The sequence below is a fragment of the Suricata suricatta genome, chromosome 7 (assembly GCF_006229205.1).
Source record: "Suricata suricatta isolate VVHF042 chromosome 7, meerkat_22Aug2017_6uvM2_HiC, whole genome shotgun sequence".
NCBI classification, from domain to species: Eukaryota; Metazoa; Chordata; class Mammalia; order Carnivora; family Herpestidae; genus Suricata; species Suricata suricatta.
The window spans coordinates 33,141,828-33,166,790 of NC_043706.1; the positions used below are offsets into that span (position 1 = coordinate 33,141,828).

Genomic DNA, 24,963 nt, shown 5'->3' on the forward strand with positions numbered 1-24,963 from the left:
CTGAGGGCAGTCCCTCCCCTCCCCCACCCCTCCGCCCTGCTCCGAGCCCTTAGGATCTTCCTTTTGCTCCCTCAGCCCTCCTGATGGGCGCTGCTATCTGGAGCAGTGGAGTGGCACTTATCTCTGTGGGACTGCAGTGTCCCATTTTGGCTTTTCTAGCCCTTGTTTAACCAATGTCCTCCCTTACATTCTCTCCCTTAAAATAACTGGCGAGGTATTTGTTTTCTTGACTGGACTTTGATAGGGATAATTTCTAGACAAGGAGGGGAGGTACCAACTTTACTGTATTAAAATCAGAAGTCAAGGACCCTGTTGTACAAGTTTTTTGCATGCCCACAAGCCTGAATGGGGACCCCTACGGATATGCAGTAAATGGTGGAATGATTTGTGTTGGATGAATCAGTGTGTCCAGAAAAGATCCATGTCCTAAATTGTGGAGCCTGTGAATGTTTCCTTATACAGCCGGGCCGGGGGGGGGGAATTAAAGATTTGCAGATGTGATGATTAAAGATTTTGAATTGGGGAGATTATCCTTGAGTATCTGGGTTCTAAAATGCAAACACATATTTTCTTTTTTTTGAGAGAGAGAGGGAGAGAGAGTGTGTGTGGGACCTGGGAAGAGGGGCAGAAGGAGAGAGAGAGCTCGAGAGAGCTCAAGTTGGATGCTTTAACTGAGTCACCAGGTGCCCCAAGTTTCCATTTTATTTATTTATTTAAAAATATTTTAAATTAAGTTTATTTATTTTGAGAGCGAGAGCCAGAGAGAGATAGTGGAGTGGGGGAGCGGTAGAAAAAGAGGGACTGAGAGGGAAGCAGAGCCCAAAGTGGGTCTTGAACCCAGGAAACTGCAAGATCATGACCTGAGCCGAAACCAAGGGTCGGACTCTTAACTGACTGAGCCACCGGGTGCTCCAAGTTTCTGCTGTTTTCCGCCATCAAGCTTGGGGCAATTTGTTACAGCAGCTGCAGGAAATGAATACATGAGTGTTGGATTGGATCAAATTGTTCTTTGGGGCACAGAATGCAAAAAGCCACAACCAAGGCATTTCAAGCAAGGAGGAAAGAAGAGGGAGAAATACAGAGCCACAGAATGATGTGGGAGATGACTTCCCCAAGGAGAGTCATTCTTCCGGTGTCACATGCCAGTGGCTTAACAAGACAGTCAGTGTCCTGTCTGTTTTGGTTCTATTTGGGCCCCTTATTTTCAACTCTCTGATTTATTTCATTTTACAACCCACGTACCACCTAAAAGGATTGGAAGTGGTTTGTATTAAAGGACAGTTCTAAGTCAGCATGAAATGAGAAGAACTAAAGTTGCGTGATAGTAGTCATCATTCATTCATTCGTCAATCTGATACGTCATTTGTATTTTTATTTAAAAAATTTTTTATTTAGTTTTGAGAGACAGAGAGAGAGAGCACGAGCAGGGGAGGGTCAGAGAGAGAGACACACAGATTCTGAAGCAGGCTCCAGGCTCTGAGCTAGCTGTCAGCACAGAGCCCGATGTGGGCCTCAAACCCACTAACCGTGAGATCATGACCTGAGCCACAGTCCGACGCTTAATAGACTGAGCCACCCAGGTGCGCCCCAGAGATGGCTTTGTTTTTATGAGAGGACTTAAGGCAGCTTCACCCCCCTAAGGAATGTGGAATAGAAGCAGATTTCTGCTGGAGGATTCAGAAACCTCCCTCCGCTGTGGTAGGTAAGTGGGGTCATCAGTCCCTGAGGTGGTTGGTTCTAAAAGCAGGAGGGAGAGACCCGGTTTCCCTGGAGGCGGCTCTTTGTTTCCAGGCGGGGAGGACCATTCTCCAAGGAAGACGGGAAAGGGAGGCCGCTGAAGGCCCTCTCTGTGCCCGGCAGTGGGGGCAGGGCTCTGGCGCAGAGCAGAGGGTCTAAGGCCCTCCAGGGGCCGCCCCGACACTCTGTCTCAGTGCCTCGGACCAGGCGTAGGGTGTACTCACACAGCGGCATCTGTTGACTCGGTCACCCACGAGATCTTGTAGGACATCCCTATGCTCGCCAGGCAGAGGAAGGTGGCCGTTCCAGCTGCCAGTCCGCTCTGGCTGTAACTCTTGCAGGCTGCCACAATGGAGGCAATTAGCAGGAGCAGGGTACCGATCAAATAGTGCAGAAGTTCCGACAGGGGCCAGCTGATGCAGGTGAGCACGCAGTAGAGACGGAAGAGGTGCACCAGGTAAAAAACGAGGATCATTATCAAGTGGCAGATGGAGACCGCTTCAGAGTAGCTGTAGGCCCTGTACCTGCTCCACACGGAGCTCCTCACGCAGATGAAGGCGATCAGCAGAGTGACCATCTGCGCCACTTTCAGCAGGGCCCCATAAGTGCGGGGGTAGAGGGGGTCCGACTGCCTCGCGCCAGGCTGGCCCGCCTCCACTGCTGCATGTGGTGCGGACCAGCCCGGCTCCGTGCGACCCCCCCTCCTCTAAAATATCTCATTTTAAATATTCTACACACCAGGGGCACCTGGGTGGTTCAGTCGGTTGAGTATTGGACTGGATTTAAGGTCTGGTCATGATCTCATGGTTCCTGAGATCAAGCCTCATGTGGGCTCTGTGCTGACAGCACTGAGCTTGCCTGGGATTCTCTCTCCTTCTCTCTCTGCTCTGCCCCTGGCTCAAAATAAATACACACACAAAAAATTCTACACACCAAATTGATATTCCCAGCACTGTACTCGATTTGCTAAAGATGCTCCTTCTGATGCAGGATTGAGATGTACAGAAATTATGAAACTAGGGGGCGCCTGGGTGGCTCAGTCGGTTAAGTCTCCGGCTTCGGCTCAGGTCAGATCTCACGTTCATGGGTTCGAGCCCCGCGTCAGGCTCTGTGCTGACAGCTAGCTCAGAGCCTGGAGCCTGCTTCTGGATCTGTGTCTCCTTCTCTCTCTGCCCCTCCCCCTCTCATGCTCTGTCTCTCTCTGTATCAAAAATAAATAAAACATTAAAAAAAAAAGAAATTATGAAACTAGAATGAGCCAAAGCTGCTCGGTGCTTGGGCTCAGTGTGGCTAAGAAATAGGGAGATTGGCCAAACACCAGCTTGCCTGAGTTCGAGTCCCCACTCTGCTACCTGTCTTATTACTGGCCTCAGTTTCCTCCAATAGCCTGTGTGCCTGAATGACTATGTGGAAGAAGGCTGTTCACCTGCTTAGTACTATTACATAACACACAAATTTCATTCTTTTCTTATTGTCAAGTTAACTCACATACAGTGTAGTTTTGACTTCAGGAGCAAATTCCCATGATTCATCACTTACACACAACACCCAGTGTTGATCCCAACAAGTGCCCTCCTCAGTGCTCATCTCCCATACTCCCCACCCCAAGCTCCGCCCCCTTCAGCCCTCAGTTCTTTATTTCAGAGTCTCATGGTTTGCATCCTTCTCTGTCTGGATCTTATTTGTCCTTCCCTTGCCCTATGGTCATCTATTAAGTTTTTCAAATTCCACATATGAGTGAAATCATATGATACCTATCTTTCTTTGCCTGATTTATTTCACTTAGCATAATACCCTTCAGTTCCTTCTGTGTTGTTACAAATGGCAAGATTTCATTCTTTTTCATTGCCAAATAATACTCCATTATTATTATATGTGTATATATACACACACACCACATGTTCTTTATCCATTCATCAGTTGATGGACATTTGGGCTCTTTCCATGCTTTGGCTATTGTCAATAGCACTGCTATAAACATTGGGGTACATGTGCTCCTAGAATACAGCACTTCTGTATCCTTTGGACAAATTCCTAGTAGTGCAATTGCTGGGTCGTAGGATAGTTCTATTTTTAATTTTTTGAAAAACCTCCACACTGTTTTCCAGAGTGGCTGCACCAGTTTGCATTCCCACCAGTGCAAAAGGGTCCCCTTTCTCCACATCCTTGCCAACATCTGTTGTTTCCTGAGTTGTACATTTTAGCCATTCTGACAGGTGTGAGATGGTAACTCAATGTGGTTTTGATTTGTATTTCCCTGATGATGAGTGATGTTAAGCGTCTTTTCATGTGTCTGCCATCCGGATGTCTTCTTTGGAAAAATGTCTATTCATGTCTTCTACCCATTTCTCTCCTGGATTATTTGTTTTTGGGTGTTGAGTTTGGTTAAGTCTTTATAGATTTTGGATACTAGTCCTTTATTTGATATGCCACTTACCAATATCTTCTCCCATCCCGTCGATTGCCTTTTAGTTTTGCTGATTGTTTTATTTGCTGTGCAGAAGCTTTTATCTTGGGGAGGTCCCAATAGTTCATTTTTGCTCAAAGTGGGAAATAGTGAAAGATAAGGAATAGGGGGAAAGCGTGTTGGTCCTTTAAATTTTCTTGGCAGTCACTTGACCTAGGGAGGGGCTTGCACACTCGGGGGAGGTGCAGCAACAATGGCTGTCTGCTTCTTTGTTTGTACCTCTAGAATCAGGAGCAGCAGTCATCAGTCAGTAGGCAGATGTCTAATATTCGGAGGATGGAGTCCTTTTCGCCCTCCCCAGCTCCCACGGGCTCTGAGCTGCTCCAGGACAATTTGTACAGCTTCTAGCCACACGGCTCAGGGAGGGAGATAGGTAGCTGTGATAAGAGCTGAAATTTAATGAAATTAACTGCAATTTGTCATCCACGTCTTTTCCTGGAAGTTGCTAGCCTTCCACAGATCCAGAGTTCCAGAATGTTACATCAGTCAGCTTCTGCCGGGGCAATTGTTGTGTATGGAGGGAGACCCATTCCTGGAGCTTCCTACTCAGCCATATTCCCAGAATCCTCTGAGCTTTATAGTGTTTTAACTTGCCCCTTGTGCCATCCCCTACTCTCCCACTCGAGTAGCTTTGAAAACTAACAGCCTACACTCACAGTGAAAACAAGCAACATGGCAGCCTCGGAAGGGAGAAAGAAGAATGGGGGTAGAGCTACTTCACAGCCTCATTCTCGCAGGATTATCATGATTTGACCAAAATAGCGACTCCCTGGTAGACCCCACCTCTAAGGCTATCTGTGTTTGACCCGACTCAGAGCTCACTCAATGTATAAAGCCTTTTCCTCACGCAGATTGTGGTGAGAATGTTTATTGAAAACAATTCTAGGCAGGGGCGCCTGGGTGGCTCAGTTGGCTCAGCATCCAACACTTGATTTGGGCTCAGGTCATGATCTCATGGTTCTTTGGTTCGAGCCCTGTGTCAGGCTCTGTGTTGGCAGTACTGAACCTGCTTGGGATTCTATCTGCCCCTCCCCTCCTCATTTTCTCCCTCTCTCTCTCTCTAAATAAATAAACATTAAAAAATATATATAGGCAATTTTTAAAGACTATGTGGCTTCCTAAGGCAGCGGAAAGCAGTTGGAACACAAGATAGACTATCTAAAAGTATTAATAGAAAAAGCTGAGATATGAGATGTGTATGGGGATCTTGAAAAATTCTGACGTATTCCTGGGGATCTGGAAGTCCACATACATTTGTAAGTTACATGCGTGCTAATAAGGAGAGACCTGAGAATGTCCTAAGCTTCCCTTCTGTCTGACCTTGAGTCGTCACATAAGGAGGCAGTGACAGCTAAGGCAGAGTCTCCAGCTGCCTGGTTGATTATTGAAGCCGTGCTCCAGTATGAACATGGAACTCCTCGGCAAAGACTTATGTGTCTCGTGTGATAAGAAGATCTCTGTGTAGTCATCTGCTGACCACTCAGCTAACCAAGAAGCGACCTCAGTGGTCACATGCAGCAGAGCACACAGTACCACATAGTCCGTTCAGAATCACCACTTAACAAACAGCAGAGGCGAGAACAAGCCCAATTATAACCAACTAGCGGGAGAGCGAGAGAGTCTGATTTCTGGAATCACCACATTATATTATTGAGCATGTCCAGTTTTCAACAAAAAAATTATGAGACATGTAAGGAAGGAGAAAGCATGGCCCGTCATGGAGCAAAAGCAGCCAATAGAAATCATCCCAGAAGACATCAGGGTGCCGACCTTACCAGAAAAGAAAGACTTCAAATCACTATTTTAAATATGATTAAAGAACTAAAGAAAACCATTAAATTTTTTAAAAATTATTTTTGAGAGACAGAGTGTGAGAGGGGGAGAGGCAGAGAGAGGGAGAGAGAATCCCCACAGATCCCAACTTGGGGCATGAGCTCATGCACCTGTGAGATCATGACCTGAGCCAAAATCAAGAGTCAGATTCTTAATCTGCTGAGCCACCCCGGCACCTCATTATTATGATTATGGTTATTATTGTTGTTGTTGTTTTAAGACAGAGAGAGCACAAGAAGGGAGAGGGTCGGAGGGGAGAGGGAGAATTTGAAGCAGGCTCCACACTCAGCATGGAGCCCGACACGGGGCTCAATCCCATGACCTGGGATCATGACCTGAGCTGAAGTCAAGAGTTGGACACTTGGTGCACCTGGGTGGCTCAGTCGGTTAAGCCTCCGATTTCTGCTCAGGTCAGATCTCACATTCGTGGGTTCGAGCCCCACATCAGGCTCTGTGCTGACAGCTAGCTCAGAGCCTGGAGCCTGCTTCCAGTTCTGTGTCTCCTTCTCTCTCTGCCCCTCCCCCTCATGCTCTGTCTCTCTCTGTATCAAAAATAAATAAAAAAACATTAAAAAAAAAGAGTTGGACACTCAACTCATTGAGCCACCCAGGTGCCCCTTCAGTATCCCACTTTGAATAATCGGTAGAACAACTGGACAGAAGATCAACGAGGAATTAGAAGACTTGAACAACAATATAAACCAATTAGACCTGATAGATCTTTAGCAAACCAGCCATCCAAGAATAGCAGAACACAGTGTTCTCAAGTGTCCATGGGACATTCTCTAGGTTGTCCATATGTTAGGTCATAAGGCAAGCGTGAATAAATTGACAATGTGAAGTCATACAGAGTATGTTCTGACCACAATGGAATGAAATTAGAAATTAGGAACAGAAGGAAATTTGGAAAAGTCACAAATATGTGGAAATTAAACAGCATAATCCTAAATAACCCATGAGTCAAAGCAGAAACCACAAGGGAAATTAGAAAATACTTTGAGGTAAATGAAAACAACAAAGCAACATGGCAGAGTGTCCAGAACGCAGCGAACGCAAGGCTGAGCAACTTTAGAGCTGTAAGTGCCTACATTAAAAGAGAAAGATCTCAAAGGCATAACCTTCCACCCTAAGAAACTAGAAAAACAAGTTCAAACGAAACCCAAAACAAGCAGAAGGAATAAGAGAATAATGACTAGAAGGAAAATAAGTAAAATAGAGAATAGAAATTTGAGAAAAATCAATGAAACCCAAAACTGAGTCTTGAAAAGATCAACAAAATTAACAAGGAGAAGCCACTGCTCTCCCCTCCCATCACGCCGTCTGATTTCTGCAAATATGCAATTTTGGTGATTTCTTGCCACATTACAAACCACCCTAAAACACTGACTTAAAACAGCACCAACAGCGCTCCTGGGTGGCTCAGTCAGTTAAACAACCGACTCTTGACTTCAGCTCAGGTCATGATCTCACTGAGATCAAGCCCCACATTGTAGGGCTCTGCGCTGACAGCAAGGCGCCTGCTGGGGATTCCCTCCCCCGCCCTCTCATGCACGTTCCCTCTATTAAGATAAGTTAAATAAATTAAGAAAAACAGCAGCAACCATTTATTTGCCTCAAATTCTGTATTTTAATCAGGGCTCAGTGGGCATGATGCAAGTCTGCTCCTCATTAGTGAGTAATCCACAAGTTCCAGTGGGGCGGTCATTGACAAGATGGCCCCCTCTTACGGCTCGTTATTGATGTGACTGTTGGCTGCACTGTAGATCTCTTGAATATGGGCTTTCCCCATGGCAACCCGGGCTTCCTTACAGCATGGCAACTGGGTTCCTAGAAGGAGTATTTTGAAGAGTAAAGGTGGAGGGGCACCTGGGTGGCTCAGTTGGTTAAGCATCCAACTCTTGATTTGGGATCAGGTCATGATCTCGTGGTTCATGGGTTTGAGCCCTGCACTGGGCTCCTTGTTGATTCTCCCTCCCCGCCCCATCTCTGCCCCTCCCACACTCACACATGTGTGTGCACCTACACTCTCTCTCTCATAATAAATAAACTTATAAAAAAGAGTAAAGGTGGAAATGGCAGATCTCTTAAAAACCAGCCTTGAAAGTCTCATAGACTCACTACTGACACATTCTGTTGATCAAAACACGTCACAGAGCCGGCGGATTGAAAAGGAGGGAAAACTCTACTTTGTAAGAAGAGTGGCAAAGAACTTGTAGCCATCTTTAATCCGTTATGCCTGGCTTGCCTGTGTGATTCCTCAATCAGCCCTTCTCCATCAGGACCAAAGCAGATGCAGAGAGGTTCTTGCTGTCACCTGTGCTCTGTTCCAGGTGCTGCAAATGAGAGGTTTTGTTTTTACACCTGACAATGCGGCCTCACGCTCAAGTCACGTACTTTGCAGCCTCTCACGCTTGCGTGGGTGTGTGACAGTGTGAAACAAGGCTGGATGGGACAGAGAGCTCGCGGATACAGACTCTGGAGCCAGCTGGCCTCGGTTTGAATTCTGCTCTGCCACCTGTGGGGCTACCTGGGACAGTCACTTAATCTTCCTGAGCCTCAGACACACTGAGCATGCTACGTAAGTACTTGCTACTGCTGCTGTGTTGTTACTCTGATTCTCGGTGGTCACAGGTCCCCCTCTGCCATTTTCTTTAATCCCTTTGCTTGATTGCTGCTGAGTTTGGGCCTCCCTCCGTTGTGGCTTGGGATTTCAGGTGGCTCCTGGGTTTACTGGCAGAGGTCTTTATGTTTCTGTATCTCCTTTTCCATGTTGCTCCTAGGAAACTTCTCTTTAAAAAAAAATTCAAGTATATGGGGCATCTGGGTGGTGCAGTCAGTCACGCATCCGACTTGGGCTCAGGTGGTGGTCTCGCAGTGTGTGAGTTCAAGCCCCTTGGGCTCTGTGCCGACAGCTCAGAGCCTGGAGCCTGCTTCAGATTCTGTGTCTCCTTCTCTCTACCACTCCCCCACTCATGCTCTGTGTGTCTCACTCTCAAAAATAAAAATAAAAATAAATTAAGTATAGTTGACATAATATTACATTAGTTTCCGATGCACAAAGTGGTGATTCAACACTTACGTACTTAGGAAATGATCACTATGATAGATCTAGTTACCGTCTATTACCCTACAAACTGATTACAGGCATATCTCGGAGATATTGTGAGTTTGATTCCAGATCAACACAATAAAGCCAATATCCCAGAAAGCAAGTCAAATGAATTTTTTCTTCCCAGGGTCTGTAAGTTGTGTTTTCACTATACTGTAGTCTTGTATGCGTCATAACATTGTGTCTAAAAAAATCTACCTGCCTTAACTAAAAAGACTTTTGCTGAAAAAATGCTAACCGGCTTATGAGATTTCAGCGAGTTGTAATCTTTCTGCTGGGACAGGGTCCGGCCTCCATGTGGATGGCTGCTGACCGATTAGGGTGGTGGTTGCTGAAGGTTGGGTGGCCGTTGTCTTAAAATAAGACAACAATGAAGTTTGCCACCTTGACCGACTCTTCCTTTTATGAACAATTTTTCTGTAGCAGGTGATGCTGTTTGATAGCATTTTACCCTCAGTAGAATTTCTTTCAAAATTAGAGTTAGTCCTCTCAACCCCGCCGATGCTTTATCAACTACATGTATGGAATATTCTAAATCTTCTGTTATCATTTCAACAGCCTTCATAGCATCATCACCAGGAGTAGATTCCTTCTCAAGAAATCACTTTCTTTGCTCATCTAGGAGAACTCCGTATCGGTTGAAGTTTGACCTTGAGCTTGCAGCCACTTTGGATTCTAGTTCTCTTGCCAGTTCTACCCCATCTGTGGTTACTTCGTCTACCAAAGTCTTGAGCCCCTCAAAGTCATCCATGAGGGTTGGAGTCAATGTCCTCCAGACTCCCATTCATGTTGATATATTTTTTTAATGTTTATTTATTTATTTTTGAGACAGAGCATGAGCAGGAGAGGGGCAGAAAGAGAGGGAGATACAGAATCAGAAGCAGGCTCCAGGCTCTGAGCTAGCTCTCAGCACAGAGCCCGATGCCGGGCTCCAACCCACAAACTGTGAGATCATGACCTGAGCCGGAGTCAGATGCTTAACCAACTGAGCCACCCAGGTGCCCTTCATGTTGATATTTTGACCTCTTCCTTTGAATTCCCAGTGTTCTTAATGGCGTTTAGACTCGAGAATCCTTTCCAATTTAGTTTTGCCAGAGCCATCAAAGCAATCACTGTCTATGGCAGCAATAGCCTTATGAAATGTATTTCATAGACTTGAAGGTCAAAATTACTCCTTCACCCAAGGTCTGTGGAATGGACACTGTGTGAGCAGGCATGAAAACAACCTTAGCCTTGTCCTTCTCCATCCCCATGACTTGTCCATTTCATAACTGCAAGTCTGTAAATCTTGGGTGACCAGGTACGCTGCTGTCAGTGAACAGTAATATTTTGAAAGGATTTTTTTTTTATGAGCAGGAGGTCTCAACAGTGGGCTCAAAATATTCAGTAAACCGTGTTGGAAACAGATGTGCTGTCATCCCCGCCTTGTTGTGTTTATAGAGCCCAGGCAGGGTCGATTTAGCAGAATTCTTAAGGGCCCTAGGATGTTTGGAATGGCTTCAACTTCAAGTCAGCAGCTGTGTGAGCCCCTCACGAGAGCCTCTCTCTTGATGTCTCGAAGCCAGGCACTCCCTTCTCTAGAAAGTCCTCGATGGCACCTTCTTCCAACAGAAGGCGGTTTAGTCTACACTGAGCATCTGTTGTTGAGTGTAGCCACCTTGAGGACTGATCTCAGCCAACTCCTGCAGCTTCTACGTCAGCACCTGCCTGCTTCTCCTTGTGCTTTGTGTTACGGGGCCGGCCTCATGAGCCAGCCTTTGCAGCCCCCCACCCCCAGGAGGGGAACTGAAGAGGATGCAGTTCATAGAATTGAAGAGACTTAGGGCCTTGGATTGGGCTTTGGCTCAAGGGACTGCTGTGGCTGGTTTGATCTTCCATCCAGACCTCTCGGACGTTCTCCGTATCGGCAGTGAGGCTGTTTTGCTCCCTTGTCATGCGTGTGTTCACTGGAGTAACGCTTTTAATTTCCTTCGAGAACTTTTCCTTTGCATTCACGACTTGGCTAACTGGTGCAAGCGGCCTAGCTTTTGGCCTGTCTCTACTTTCAACATGCCTTCCTCATTAAGCTTAATCATTTCTCGCCTTTGATTTAAAGTTGAGAGACATGTGACGCTTCCTTTCTCTTGAACACTAAGAGGCCACTGTAGGGTTATTCAATGGCCTCCTTTCAATATTATTATGCCTCCAGGGATAGGGAGGCCTGAGGAGAGGGAAAGAAAAGGGGGTATGGCTGGTTGGCACTGAGAACACATTATATGGGCACAGTTTGTAAGGCCCCAAAACACTTACAATAGTAACATCAAAGATTACTGATCAGGGGCGCCTGGGTGGCTCAGTCGGTTAAGCCTCCGGCTTCAGCTCAGGTCAGATCTCATGTTCGTGGGTTCGAGCCCTGCGTCGGGCTCTGTGCTGACCGCTAGCTCAGAGCCTGGAGCCTGCTTCCGGTTCTGTGTCTCCTTCTCTCTCTGCCCCTCCCCCTCTCATGCCTGTCTCTCTCTGTATCAAAAATAAATAAAAAACATTAAAAAAAAAGACTTTATTTAAAAAAAAAGATTACTGATCAGAGATCACCAAAAGAAATTATTTAATTGAAAAACTTTATATTTTATTTTTGAGAGTGTGTGTGGGGGAGCAGAGAGAGAGGGAGACACAGAATCCGAAGCATTCTTCAGGCTCTGAGCTAGCTGTCAGCACAGAGCCCGACGTGGGGCTCGAACCCACAAACTGTGAGATCATGACCTGAGCCGAAGTTGGATGCTTAACCAACTGAGCCACCCAGGCTCCTAACCTTTCAATTTGGAAGAAACACAGTATTTGCACGCTGCAATAAGGTGAAGTGCAGTAAAACAGGGTATGCCTGGACGATGTCATTGACTCTTCCCTATGCTGTACATTACATCCCCGTGACTTGTCTATTTCATAACTGCAGGTCTGTAACTCTTAATCCCCTCCACCTATTTTGCCCATCCTTCTAACCCCTCCCTCTGGCAACCGGTTTGTTCTCTGTATTTATGAGTCCATTTCTGTTTTGCTTTTGTCTGTCTGCTCATTTGTTTTATTTTATAAATATTTAAAAAATATTTATATTTGAGAGAGAGAGAAAGAGAATGTAAGTGGGGGAGGGGCAGAGAGAGAGAATCTCAAGCAGGCTTTGTGCTATCAGCATGGAGTCTGACATGGGGTTCAATCCCATGAACCCCACTTAATCAATGGAGCCACCTAGGAGCCCCTGTTTTGTGTGTTAGATTCCAAAGATAAGTGAAATCATAGGGTATTTGTCTTTCTCTATCTGATTTATTTCCCTTAGCATTATACCCTCTAGGTCTACCCACGTTGTTGCAAATGGCAAGATTTTATTCTTTTTCTATGGCTGAGTAATATTCCATTGCGTATATAGCCCACATCTTTATCCATTCCCCTGTGGATGGACATATAGGTTTCTTTCACATCTGGCCTATTGTCAATAATGCTGCAATAAACAGAGGGGGTATATGTCTTTTCAAATTAGTGTTTTCATTTTCTTTGGGTAAATACCAAGAAGTGGCATGGCTAGATTGTACACTATTTCTTTCTTTTTTTTTTTTAATGTTTATTTGTTTGAGAGAGGGAGGGACAGAGAGAGAGGGAGAGAGGGAATCCCAAGCAGGCTCCTGCTGTCAGCACAGAGTTCGATGCAGGTCTTGATCTCACAAGCTGTAAGATCATGACCTGAGATGAAATCAAAGAGTCAGACACTCAACAGACTGAGGCACCCAGGTGCCCCATCACTGTGGTTTTGATTTGCACTTCTCTGATGGTCAATGATGTTGAGCATCTTTTCTTGTGTCTGTTGGCCGTTGTGTATTGTTGGAAAAATGTCTATTCAAGTCCTCTGCCCATTTTAAAAATCAAATGTTGATGATGATTGGTGTTGAATTATAGTTTATTTTTACTTTTATTTTTTAATTGTTAACATACAGTGTTATATTAGCTTAAGGTGTATGATACAGTGATTCAGCACTTCCGTCCATCCTGGGGCTCATCACAAGTGCATCCGTTAATCCCCACAATCTGTTTCTGCCAGCCCCCCCCCACTTCCCCTCCAGTAACCATCAATTTACTCTCTACAGTTAAGAGTCTGTTTCTTGGCTTGTCTCTCTCTTTCTTTTTCCCCTTTGATTTTTTTTCTAAAGTCTACATAGGAGTGAAATTATATGGTATTTGTCTTTTTCTGACTGACTTATTTCACTTAGCATTATAATTTTTACCTCCATCCATGTCATTGCAAATGGCAAGATTTTATTCTTTTATATGACTGAATTCTTCCTTCCTTCCTTCCTTCTTTCCTTCCTTCCTTCCTTCCTTCCTTCCTTCCTTCCTTCCTTCCTTCCTTCCTTCCTTCCTTCCTATCTATCTATCTATCTATCTATATCACATTTTCTGTGTGTGTGTGTGTGCACAAGTGTGTGTGTTTAGTAGGCTCCACACCCAATATGGAGCTTGAACTCATGACCCTGAGATCAAGAGTCTCATATTCTACTGACTAAACCAGGCAGGCGTCCACAAATTCTATATCCATCTATTGCTGGGCACTTGGGCTGCTTCTATAGTTTGGCAATTGCAGATAATGCTGCTATAAACATAGAGGTGGGTACATCCCTTTTGAATTGGTGTTTTAGTATATTTTGGCTAGGTGCCCAATAGCAAAATTACTGGATTGCAGGGTAGTTCCATTTGTAACTTTTTGAGGAACCTCCATACTGTTTTCCACAGTGGCTGCACCAGTTTGCATTCCCACCAACAGTGCAGGAGGGCTCTTTTTTCTCCACATCTTTGCCAAAACTTGCTCTTTCTTGTGTTTTTGATTTTTACCATTCTGGCAGGTGTGAGGTGATGCCTCACTATGGCTTTGATTTGCATTTCCTTGATGATGAGTCATGTTGAGCATCTTTTCATGTGTCTGTTGGCCACCTGTATGTCTTTGGAGAAATGTCAATGTCTTCTGCCCATTTCTAAATTGGATTATTTGTTTTTTGGGTATTGGTTTATGTAAATTCTTTATATATTATGGATACTTACTGTTGTATGAGTTTTTTTAAAAATTTATGTTCATGTTTATTCATTTTTGAGAGAGAGAAAGACAGAGTGCTAGTGGGGGAGGAGCAGAGACAGACAGACATACAGACAGAATCTGAAGCAGGCTCCAGGCTCTGAGCTGTCAGCACAGAGCCTGATGCAGGGCTTAAATCCATGAACTGTGAGATTATGATCTGACCTGAAACTGGACACTTAACTGGCTGAGCCACCCAGAGTTCTTTTTTTTTTTTTAATGTTTATTATTTTTGAGAGGGAAGGTGTGGGGGAGTTGCAGAGGGAAAGAGGAAGAGAGAATCCCAAACAGGCTCCATGCTGTCAGCATGGATCCCAGTGTGGGGCTTGATCTCACAAACCCATGAGATCATAACCTGAGCTGAAATCAAGAGCTGAAAAGTTAACTGACCGAGTCACCCAGGAGCCCCTGTATGAGTTCTTTATAAATTGTGGATATTTACTCCCATCAGATACATCATTTGCAAATGTCTTCTCCCTTTCAATAAGTTGCCCTTTTTATTTTATTGATGGTTTCTTTCACTGTGCAAAAGCTTTTTAATTTGATATGATTCCAATTTATTTTTGCTTTTGTTGCCCTTGCCTGGGGAGATTGATCCAAAATAATATTGTTAAGACTGATGTCTAACAGGTGCCTGGCTGGCTCAGTCAGTAGATCATATGAATCCTGATCTTGGGGTTGTAAGTTTGAGCCCCATGTTGGGTGTAGAGATTACTTACAAATAAAATCTTAGGGGCACCTGAGTGGCTCTGTCAAGTGTCCAACTCTTGATCTCAGCTCAGGTCTGAATCTCAGGGGTTATTGTCTTTTGTCATTGATTAATTGCCCGTATAAGTGTGGGTTTCTTTCTAGGTTCTCTATTCTGTTCTATTGATCTATGTGTCAGTTTTTATGTCAGCACCAGACTATTTGGTTTACTATAACTTTGTTTTATGCTTTGAAATCTGGGAGTGTGCTACCTCCAGCTTTGTTATTTTTCAAGATGCCATGACTATGTGGGATCTTTTGTGGTTACATACCATATTAGTATTCTTTATTCTAGTTCTTGAAAAATCCTGTTGGTATTTTGATAGGGATTGCATTGATTCTGTAAATTGCTTTGGGTAGTATGAGTAATCTGAACAATATTAATTCTTCCAATCCAGAAGAATAATGTATCTTTCCATTTATTTGTGTCATTTTTTTAAACATTGTTTATTTTTTAGAGACAGAGAGGGACAGAGCGTGGGTGGAGGAGGGGCAGAGAGAGAGGGAGACACAGAATCCAAAGCAGGCTCCCCGCTCTGAGCTGTCAGCACAGAGCTCGATGCGGGGCTTGAGCCATGAACCATGAGATCATGACCTGAGCTGAAGCTGGATACTCATCCGACTGAGCCACCCAGGGGCCCTTATTTGTGTCATCTTTAATTTCTTTCATCAGTGTCTTAATCAGTGTCTTAGAGTTTTCAGAGTACTGGTCTTTAATCTATTTGGTTAAATTTATTCCTAGGAATTTTATTATTTTTTGGTACAATTATAAATGGGATTATTTACTTTTCTGCTACTTCATAATTAGTATATAGAAATACAGATTTGTATATGTGAATTTTGCATCCTGCAACTTAACTGAACTCATTTATTCTGATTTTTTTTTTGGTGGAGTGTTTAATGTTCTCTGTGTGTAGCATCATGTCATTTGTAATTAGTGACAGTTTTACTTCTTTACCAATTGTTTCTTTTTGCTTCTTTTTGTTGTCTGATTGCTACGGCTAGAATTCCAGTATTATGTTGAGTGAAAGTCATGAGAATTAATATCCTTGTTTTGTTCCTAATTTTCGAGGAGAAACTTCTTATCTCTTCATCACTGGGTATGATGTTAGCTGTAGGTTTGTCAGACACGGCCTTATTTTGTGAGGGATGTGCCCTCGATACTCACTTTGTTGGAAGTTTTTATCATAGTGGATGTTGAATTTTATTAAATGCTTTTTTCTGCATTTATTGAGCTAATCATGTGATTTTTTTTTTTTTGGTGTTTCATTTTGTTAACTTGGTGTATCACGTTGTTTGCTTAGTAGATATTGAACCATTCTTACATCTATGGAATGAATCTCACCTGATCATGGGGTATGATCCTTTAAATATATTTTTGAATTTGGTTTGCTAATATTTTGTTAAGGACTTTGGCATCAGTGGCTATTGAGGATATCAGCCTGTAATTTTCTTTTTATCCAATGCCTTTGTCTGGTTTTGGTATCTGGGAATTCTAACATCATGGAATAAATTTGGAAGAATTCTTTCCTCTTCAGGTTTTTGGAATAGTTTGAGAAAGGTAAGTATTCATTCTTCTTTAATGTTTGGCAGAATCCACTTGTAAAGACATCATTTATTAGGAGTTTTTTGATTACAGTTCAATTCATTACTAGTAATTGGTGCATTTAGATTTTCTATTTCTTCCTGATTCTATCCTGGAAGACTATATATTTCTAGGAATTTATCTCTGTCTTCCAAGTTGTCCAATTTGTTGGTGTATAATTGTCCATAGTGGTTTCTGTGGGGTTGGTTGTAATGTCTCTTTCATTTCTGATTTTACTTATTTGGGCCCTCTCTTTATTTTCCTTGAAGAATCTGGCTAATGGCTTATCAATTTTATCTTTTTGAAGAACCTACTCTTAGTTTATATTTCCTTTCTTATACTATAAGCTTTTTTTCTTCTTTTTTTTCTAGTTTAGGTCTAAGGTTAGATTGTGTATTTGAGATTTTTCTTGCTTCAAGAGGTTGGCTTGTCCCATAAACTTCCCTGTTAGAACTGCTTTTGCTGTGTGTCAAAGATTTGGAACCATTGCGTTTCCATCTTTACTTGTCTCCAGGTATTTTTTTTTCCTCTTTGATTTCTTCTTTGACAACTAGTTGTTTCATAGCATGTTCATTAGACTCCATGTGTTTGGGTTTTTTTTCCAATTTCTCATAACTGATTTCGAATTTCCTATTGCTATGGTAAGAAAAAATGTTTGATGTGATTTCAAACTTCTTAAATTTATTGAGACTTGTCTTGTGGCCTAACATGTAATAATGTAAGGACACAGGTCTGAATCAAACTGATTCTGACCTTGGAGGCCTAGGTGTCAGTTTCTCAGACTCTTTAGACAATAGAAGGGCACACGTCACCCAAGGCAGGAGGGACCACCCTTGTAACACCCAATCAGGAAAGGCCAGTTAACACCCTTAACATTTCTAAGGGCAGGACTAGAAGGCTAGTCACGCCCTAGGTGAGGGTCCTGGACCCACTCTGTAATTGGTCAATACTCTAAATGTTGTGATTGGCTCTCACCAAAAGTAACAATGTATGGTTAAAGTTACTGCCAATATTGATAGGCGATAATGATTGGGCCCCTGTACCTGTGTCACAATTTCCTGTAACTCCCCCTTCCCAAACCCATTAAGGGCCCTACCCCGCCTTTGTTCGGGGCTCTCCGCTTGGATCCACTGCGCTGGTAAAGTCTGTGAGCCTGAGCTTATAAGCCCGTAATAAAACCGCCCTTTGCTTTTGCATGCGTGACTCGGTCTTCCTGGCGGTTTCTGGTTTTGGGGGACGATATTAAAAATCTGGGCATAACAATCTTTATGGAAAGTGTTTGTTATGCACTTGAAAAGAATATGTATTCCTTTGTTTTTGGATAGGAAGTCTGTATATATCCATTAAGTCCATCTGGTCTAATGTGTAATTGAAAGCCACTATTCATTTACTGGTTTTCTGTCTGAATTATCTATCCATTGATTTAAGCAATCACCTTAAAGTCTCCTCCTACTACTGTATTATTGTTAATTTCTCTTTTTATGTCTGTTAATATATGCTTTTTATGTTTAGGTGCTCCTATGTTGGTTGTATAGATATTTACAATTGTTATATCTTCTCGTTGGGGTGATATCTTTCATATGCCCGCTTTTTGGTCTCTTGTTACAGCCTTTGCTTTAAAGACTGTTTTGTCTGATGTAAGTGTTGCTACTTGGCCTTTCTTTTTGTTTTCATTTGCATGAATATATTTTTCCATCTTTTTACTTTTAGTCTATGTGTCTTTAGGTCTAAAGTGAGTCTCTTGAAGGCAACATAAATGGGTCGTGTTTTTATCTATTCAGTCACTCTCTGTCTATTGATTGGAGTATTTAGTTTATTTACATTTAAAATAATTATTGATGGGTATGTACTTATCACCATTTTGTCCATTGTTTTCTGGTTTTTATAGTAGTCTTTTGTTCCTTTCTCTTTTGCTCTCTTCCCTTGTGATTTGATGAAGTTCTTTGGTGTTTGGATTCCCTTCTCTATTTGTTATTGTTTATCTATTATAGGTTTTTGGTTACCATGAGGTTCATATATAACATCTTATGTATATAGCAGTATTTTAAGTTGATGGTCACTTCAGTTTAAGTATGTTTTAAAAGCATGACATTTTTACCCCCAGCTCTATGTCTTATGTATGTGATAGCATATTTTAATATCTTTTTATTTAATTTTTATAGATACTTTTGATTTTACTACTTTAGCTTTCTAACCTTCCTTCATACTATCTTTTTAAGTGGTTAATCCATTATCTGTACTATATGTTTGCTTTTACCAGTGATTTTCTTTCTTTCCTCCTTCCTTCCTTCCCTTTCAACAGTGTCCTTTTCTTTTCCACTTCAAGAAGTCTCTTTAATATTTCTTGTAAGGTTGGTTTAGTGGTGATGAGCTCCTTTAACTTTTGTTGTTGGGGAAACTATTTCTCCTTCAGTTTTGAATGATAATCTTGCCAGGTGGAGTATTCTTAGTTGTAGGTTGGTTGTGCTTGGTTCCTTTCAGTACTTTGAATGTATCATGCCGTTTCCTCCTGGCTATAAAGTTTCTGCTGAAGAATCAGCCATTAATCTTATGGGTGTTTCCTTGTCTGTAACTAGTTGCTTTTCTGTTGCTGTTTTCAAGAGTCCCCCTTTATCTTTAGTTTTTGACATTTAAATGAGTGTGTGTCTTGGTATGAACCTCTTTGGAGATCCTGTGATTCATGAACCTGGATTACTGTTTCCCTTCCAGGCTAGTGAAGTGTTCAGCTATTATTTCTTCAAATACATTTTCTTCCTCCCTCTCTCTTTCTTATCCTTTTGGGATCCCTAAAATACAAATGTTATGTGCTTTATGTTGTCCCGAAGGACCCTTATTATTATCCTCATTTTTTAAAATGTTTATTTGTATAGTTTTGGGGGGGGGAGAGAGAGAGAGAAAGAGAGAGAAGAGAGAGAGAGAGAGAATCCCAAGCAGGCTTTGTGCTGTCCGTGTAGATCCTAATGAGGGACTCAATCTCATGAACTGTGAGATCATGACCTGAGCCCGAATCAAGGCACTCCTATCCTTATTTAAAAAAAAAAAATCTTTTAACTATTTTGTTTGAATGACTTTCAGTAGCGTGTGTTTCAGGTCACCGATCTGTACTTCTGAATCATCTAATCCACTGTCGATTCCCTGGAGTGTATTTTCCACTTCAGTTATTGTATTCTTTAGCTCTGATTGGTTCCTTTTAATATTTTCTCTCTTTGGCAAAGTTCTCACTCTGTTTATAATTCTCCTGAGTTTGGTGAGCATTTTCATGGCCATTACTTTGAACCCTTCATTGAGTAGATTGATCACTTTTCTATTTCGCTTGGTTCTTTTTTTGAATTTTGTCTTATTCTTTCATTTGGAACCTATTTCTCTGTCTCCTCATTTTGCCTCTGTTCTGTTTGTTTATATATATTAGATAGACCAGGTATATCTACTGGTGTTTCAGGAGTGGCCTTACATGAAAAGCATCCTGTGGGATTTAGAAATGCAATACCTCTGATCACCAGAACCATGCTCCCCAGAGGTGTCCCTGTGTGGGCTGAGCTGGGACACCAGCACACTAGTGGCTGGGGTGCGGGTGGGGGGGGGGCAGCCCAGCCTGGCCGGCGTTGAGACCCACCTGTGACTCTTGCAGCCCCACTGGTGAGTGGGGCCACTTTGGCAGGGCACCTGCCCTGGCCACCTGCAGGGTTTGGCAAGGCCACTGCTGCTTTGGTGGGACCCTGGTCCTGGCTGAGGCTGCTTGCTGGGGGTAGTGGGTCAGTAGCTGCTTTAGTGGAGCTCTGGTCGCTCCTGAGACCCCTGTTCCGCTTTGCAGGGGAGCAACTGCTTGGATGAGTGTGTTGGGCAGGGTGTGTCCACGGGAGAGGAGGCAGTGCTGGTGACATAGATGGAAAGTGTCAGAACTGGCATCCACTGGCATCGGCCAGCTAGGCAGAAGGAGCAGGAAAAATGTTGCCCACCAGTGCTTCTGTTCCTGGAGAAAGTTAACACAGATCCCTCTGGCACACAGCCCAAGATTATTTGATAAATCTCCTTCACATTGGTCCTGGGCAGTTTTTAAACTGCTGCTTCTGCACTGGGTCCTGGAATAAGTGAGTTTGTGTGTGGACCCTTGGAGAGTGGATTCTGTTTCCTACAGCCCTCAGCTGTCCAGAGGTAAGCCCTACTCATTTTTTCAAAGCCCGATATTATGGGGACTCATTTTCCTGGCGCAGGTCCCCGGGGTGCGGAGTTCCCGACGTGTCACTGGGGGGAAGGTGAGCTTAGGTTCCTCCTACTCTACCATCTTGATCAGGATCTCCAGTGCTTTCCTGGCTGATGATGTCTTGCTTCCCTTTATTCCCACCTTCGTTCGGTTAGCCGCTTGCGAAGCAAATCCTCGTAAGCACCCGGGAAGTGGGACTGGAGGGTGGCACGTCTTCGGCCCCCCAGTGCCTGCACGTGGGCCAGGTGCCTACTCCCTCCCCGCAGCTCGCTGGGGGTGGGACTGGCCGTGCTTATGGGAGCTTTGAGAGGAGGGAGGAAAATGGTCTTTTAATTCTACCATATTTGAATCAGAAGTGCAAAAAAAAAAAAAAAAACAATTTTGAAGAAGAGTAAGACTAAGCTTGCTCCACCAGCTATCAAGACCTACTATCAAGCTGTGGTTACTGAAAACATGATATTGACACAGGGACGCGCGCGCGCGCACACACACACACACATACACACACACACACACACACACACACACACACACACACACACACACAGAATTTGCAGCCTAGAAAGAAATCCAACACACACACGGGAGTTTGGCTCTGACCGAAATAGCATTACAAACCACGAAGAAAAGGATGGATTAAGCAATAAATGCTACTGAAAAGCTAACGTTAGATCCTACCTCACACCATACAGAATACATTTTAGGATTAAATACCACGTTTCCCTCTCCTCCACTCTAAATCTCCTCTAAAATGACAGTAAATGAATTAAAATTTTTTAAAGTTTATTTATTTATTTTGAAAGAAAGAGAGCAAGCAGGGGAGGCAGAGAGAGAGAGAGAGAGAGAGAGAGAGAGAGAGAGAGAGAGAATGAATATCCCAAGTAGGCTCCTCACTGTCAGCGAGAAGCCTGATATGGGGCTCAAACTCACAAACTATGAGATTGTAGATCATGACCTGAGCTAAAACCAGGAGTCAGACGCTTAACCGACTGAGCCACCCAGACGGCCCAACAGTAAAGGAATTTTTAGAACGATGAACCCAAAAAGATAAGGAGGTGGAAAGTGATGGCTGAATGATAACTGAGTTAGCAGCAGGGAGAAGGCGGAGCCTGTGTGTGCAGTGGGTTAAGCTAGGAAAAGAAAGGAGGTTTGTTTTTTTTTTAATTTTTTAATGTTTTATTTATTTTTGATACAGAGAGAGACAGAGCATGAGAGGGGGAGGGGCAGAGAGAAGGAGACACAGAACTGGAAGCAGGCTCCAGGCTCTGAGCTAGCTGTCAGCACAGAGCCCGACGCGGGGCTCGAACCCACAAACATGAGATCTGACCTGAGCCGAAGTCAGAGGCTTAAACGACTGAGCCACCCAGGCGCCCCAAGAAAGGAGGTTTGTAACACGGAACTCCGGGGAGGTGAGAAATCGGAAGTGACAGTTGTTTCTGAAGGGGGTCTTTCAGCGTGGGGCCAAGAGAAGGATTAGATGAAAGTTTAAAAAAATTTTTCTTAATGTTTGTTTATTTTTGAGACAGAGACAGAGCACGAGTGGGGGAGGGGCAGAGAGAGACCCACACACAGGATTGAAGCAGGCTCTAGGCTCCGAGCTGTCAGTACAGAGCCCCATGCAGGACTTGAACCTGTGAACCGTGACACCGTGGCCTGAGTCAAAGTTGGATGCCCAACCAACTGAGCCACCCAGGTGCCCCTAGATGAAAGTTTTTAAGAGACCACCCCGTCCTCCTATGCAGCCAGGCAGCTGCCCACCCCCCACCCATCTACCCCCACCTGCTTCCAAAGAGAAAGCTGGACTCTTCTTTTTCAATGTTGTGCCGTACTTGCTCTGGGCTTGGGGTTGGAGGCAACCTCAGACCCAGCTGAGGAGGGAGAGCAGTAACAGCTGAGGAGGTGGGAGACAGTGAGTGCTGACATCAGGGCCCCTGCCCCGCTTAGCTGTGACAACAGAGACAGCGGGGCTCCCACTCCCCAAATAAGAAATGGGAAAATCCTTCCCTAGGGAAATGGATCAGCTCAAGAGGAAAGAGCCATGGAAATTTCCCCTTAGGGGCTCCCACCAACCTTTCATATGAAAAGATGCTTATTCAACCTCACCTATAATCAGGAAAATGCAAATCAAAACAAAAATGTGCTATAATATCCCCCAAAACTGGTAAAAATTAAGGTTTGCTAAAACCAAATATTGGAAATGTTTAGGGGAACCTCAACTTGAACACACACTAGTGGGTGGGTCAGCTTAGTACAGCTGCTTGGGAAACCGCTGGTCAAGACCTAATAAGGTGAGGACGCTCCTGTCCTGTGTAAACTTTCAGTGTAGGTGTAAGAACACAGGTCTGAACCAAACTGACTCTAATCATTAGACAATAGAAGGGCACCCGTCACCCAAGGCAGGAGGGACCACCCTTGTAACACCCAATCAGGAAAGGCCAGTTAACACCCTTAACATTTCTAAGGGCAGGCCTAGAAGGCTAGTCACGCCCTATGTGAGGGTCCTGGGCTCACTCTAATTGGTTAACACTCTAAATGCTGTGATTGGGTCCTGCCAAAAGTAACGAATACTCTAGGCAATGTGAATGGTTAAACTTGCTGTCAATAATATTGTATAATAGTGATTGGGTCACTACCTGTGTCACAATTTCCTGTAACTCCTTCCGAACTTTTAAAGGCCCTGCCCCGCCTTTGCTCGGGGCTCTCCGCATGGATCCACTGCGCAGGTAAAGTCTGTGAGCCCGAGCTTAGGCCCGGCCAGCCTAAGCCTGTAATAAAGCCCTTCGCTTTTGCATGCGTGTCTCTGGCGGTCTCCGGGTTTGGGGGATAATGAAATCTCGGGCATAACATAGGTACAGAAAGCCAGGAATAGGAGGATGTGCACTGTGGCAGTTGGTAATAGCAAAACTGTGGATATAACCAAATGTGCCCCAGGAATGGGAAAAAGTATACAGTTTACATCATGGGGTCTTATGAGAGTTTAATGGATTATGGAGGGGAGGAAAAATTTTCCCTTGTAGCTTCTTAGGCTGGTCACATAATTAATTTGACATAAGACAGATTAACAGGATAAAAACCAATTTAATTTCATATGTATGGAAGCTTCATAAGACTATGAGAGTCAAAGAAATGACCAAAGCAGAAAGCTTTTGTCCCTTCCAGACAAAGAAACAATTAAACTGTGTAGAATTGACCTAACAGATGGGTTTGAGTTGAGGCTGTAAATTGGTGAAGTAAATTTTGTTTATATAGTTCTTGTCAGCCCTTATTTTCCTGTATCTGATGAGTGCCCTCTACCCTGCTGGTATACTAAGGGCACCTTTCTATCTTTTTTTTTTAAGGTTTATTTATTTAGTTAGAGAGAAAGCCGGGGAGGATCAGAGAGAGACAATTAGAAGCAGGCTCTGCACTGTCCTCATGGGGCCCGATATGGGGCTTGAACTCACGAACTAAAAGATCATAACTTGAGCTGAAATCAGGAGTTGGATGCTTAACCGACTAAACCACCCAGGTGCCACTGCCTAGAGCTGCTTTTAAGCGAAGGCCCTATTCCAAGGAGGAGATTTAAGGTTCTGCCCACCAGCCTGGCTCCCGAGCACGTGGGCCGGTGTGTGCAGGGTGCGGCTGGGGCTATTCTACATCAGGGCACATTTTGCAGCCCAGATACCAGAAGAGAAGCAAGGAGGGGGAACAGCAGCTAGCTTTGGGGAGCCTGGAGGAAGGGCATGGGCCTCTAGTGTGTCTGAACGTCAGCTGTGGGGGGGCCCTTTCTGGACTCGGCCCCCACCCCAGGCTCTGCATTTGCAGGAAAGTGGGAGAGGCAGAAGGAAGCTTCCTGCTTTTTCCACTAAGTTCTTAAGGCATTGGTAGCAGATGGCAGACGGGATACAGTGGACCAGCCATCTGCGTGCCTCATTTCCTATCTGTGAGCTGCTCAAGCCCAAGGGGCCCCGCCCCGCCCCGCACTGCCCCCTGCAGTACCCCAATGGGTCATAAATGTTTGGGCGCTGGCTGGGGGGCTGACAAGGGAACCGGGTGAGGCGGGAGGTGCTATAAATATTTCTAAGGAAACATGTTTTCTTTCTTTTTTTTAAAAATTGTGTTAAAATTTTTAACTCATAAAATTTACCGCCCCAATCATCTCGAAGTGCACACTTTAATATTCCATACATCCACGTTGTTGTCCGGCCATCACCAC

The 24,963-nt window shown here is 44.0% G+C and overlaps 1 pseudogene; it reads right to left on the reverse strand.

The window, feature by feature from the left end:
- Positions 1–1,957: 1,957 nt before the first annotated feature.
- Positions 1,958–4,190, reverse strand: LOC115295219 (annotated as a pseudogene).
- Positions 4,191–24,963: the final 20,773 nt, after the last annotated feature.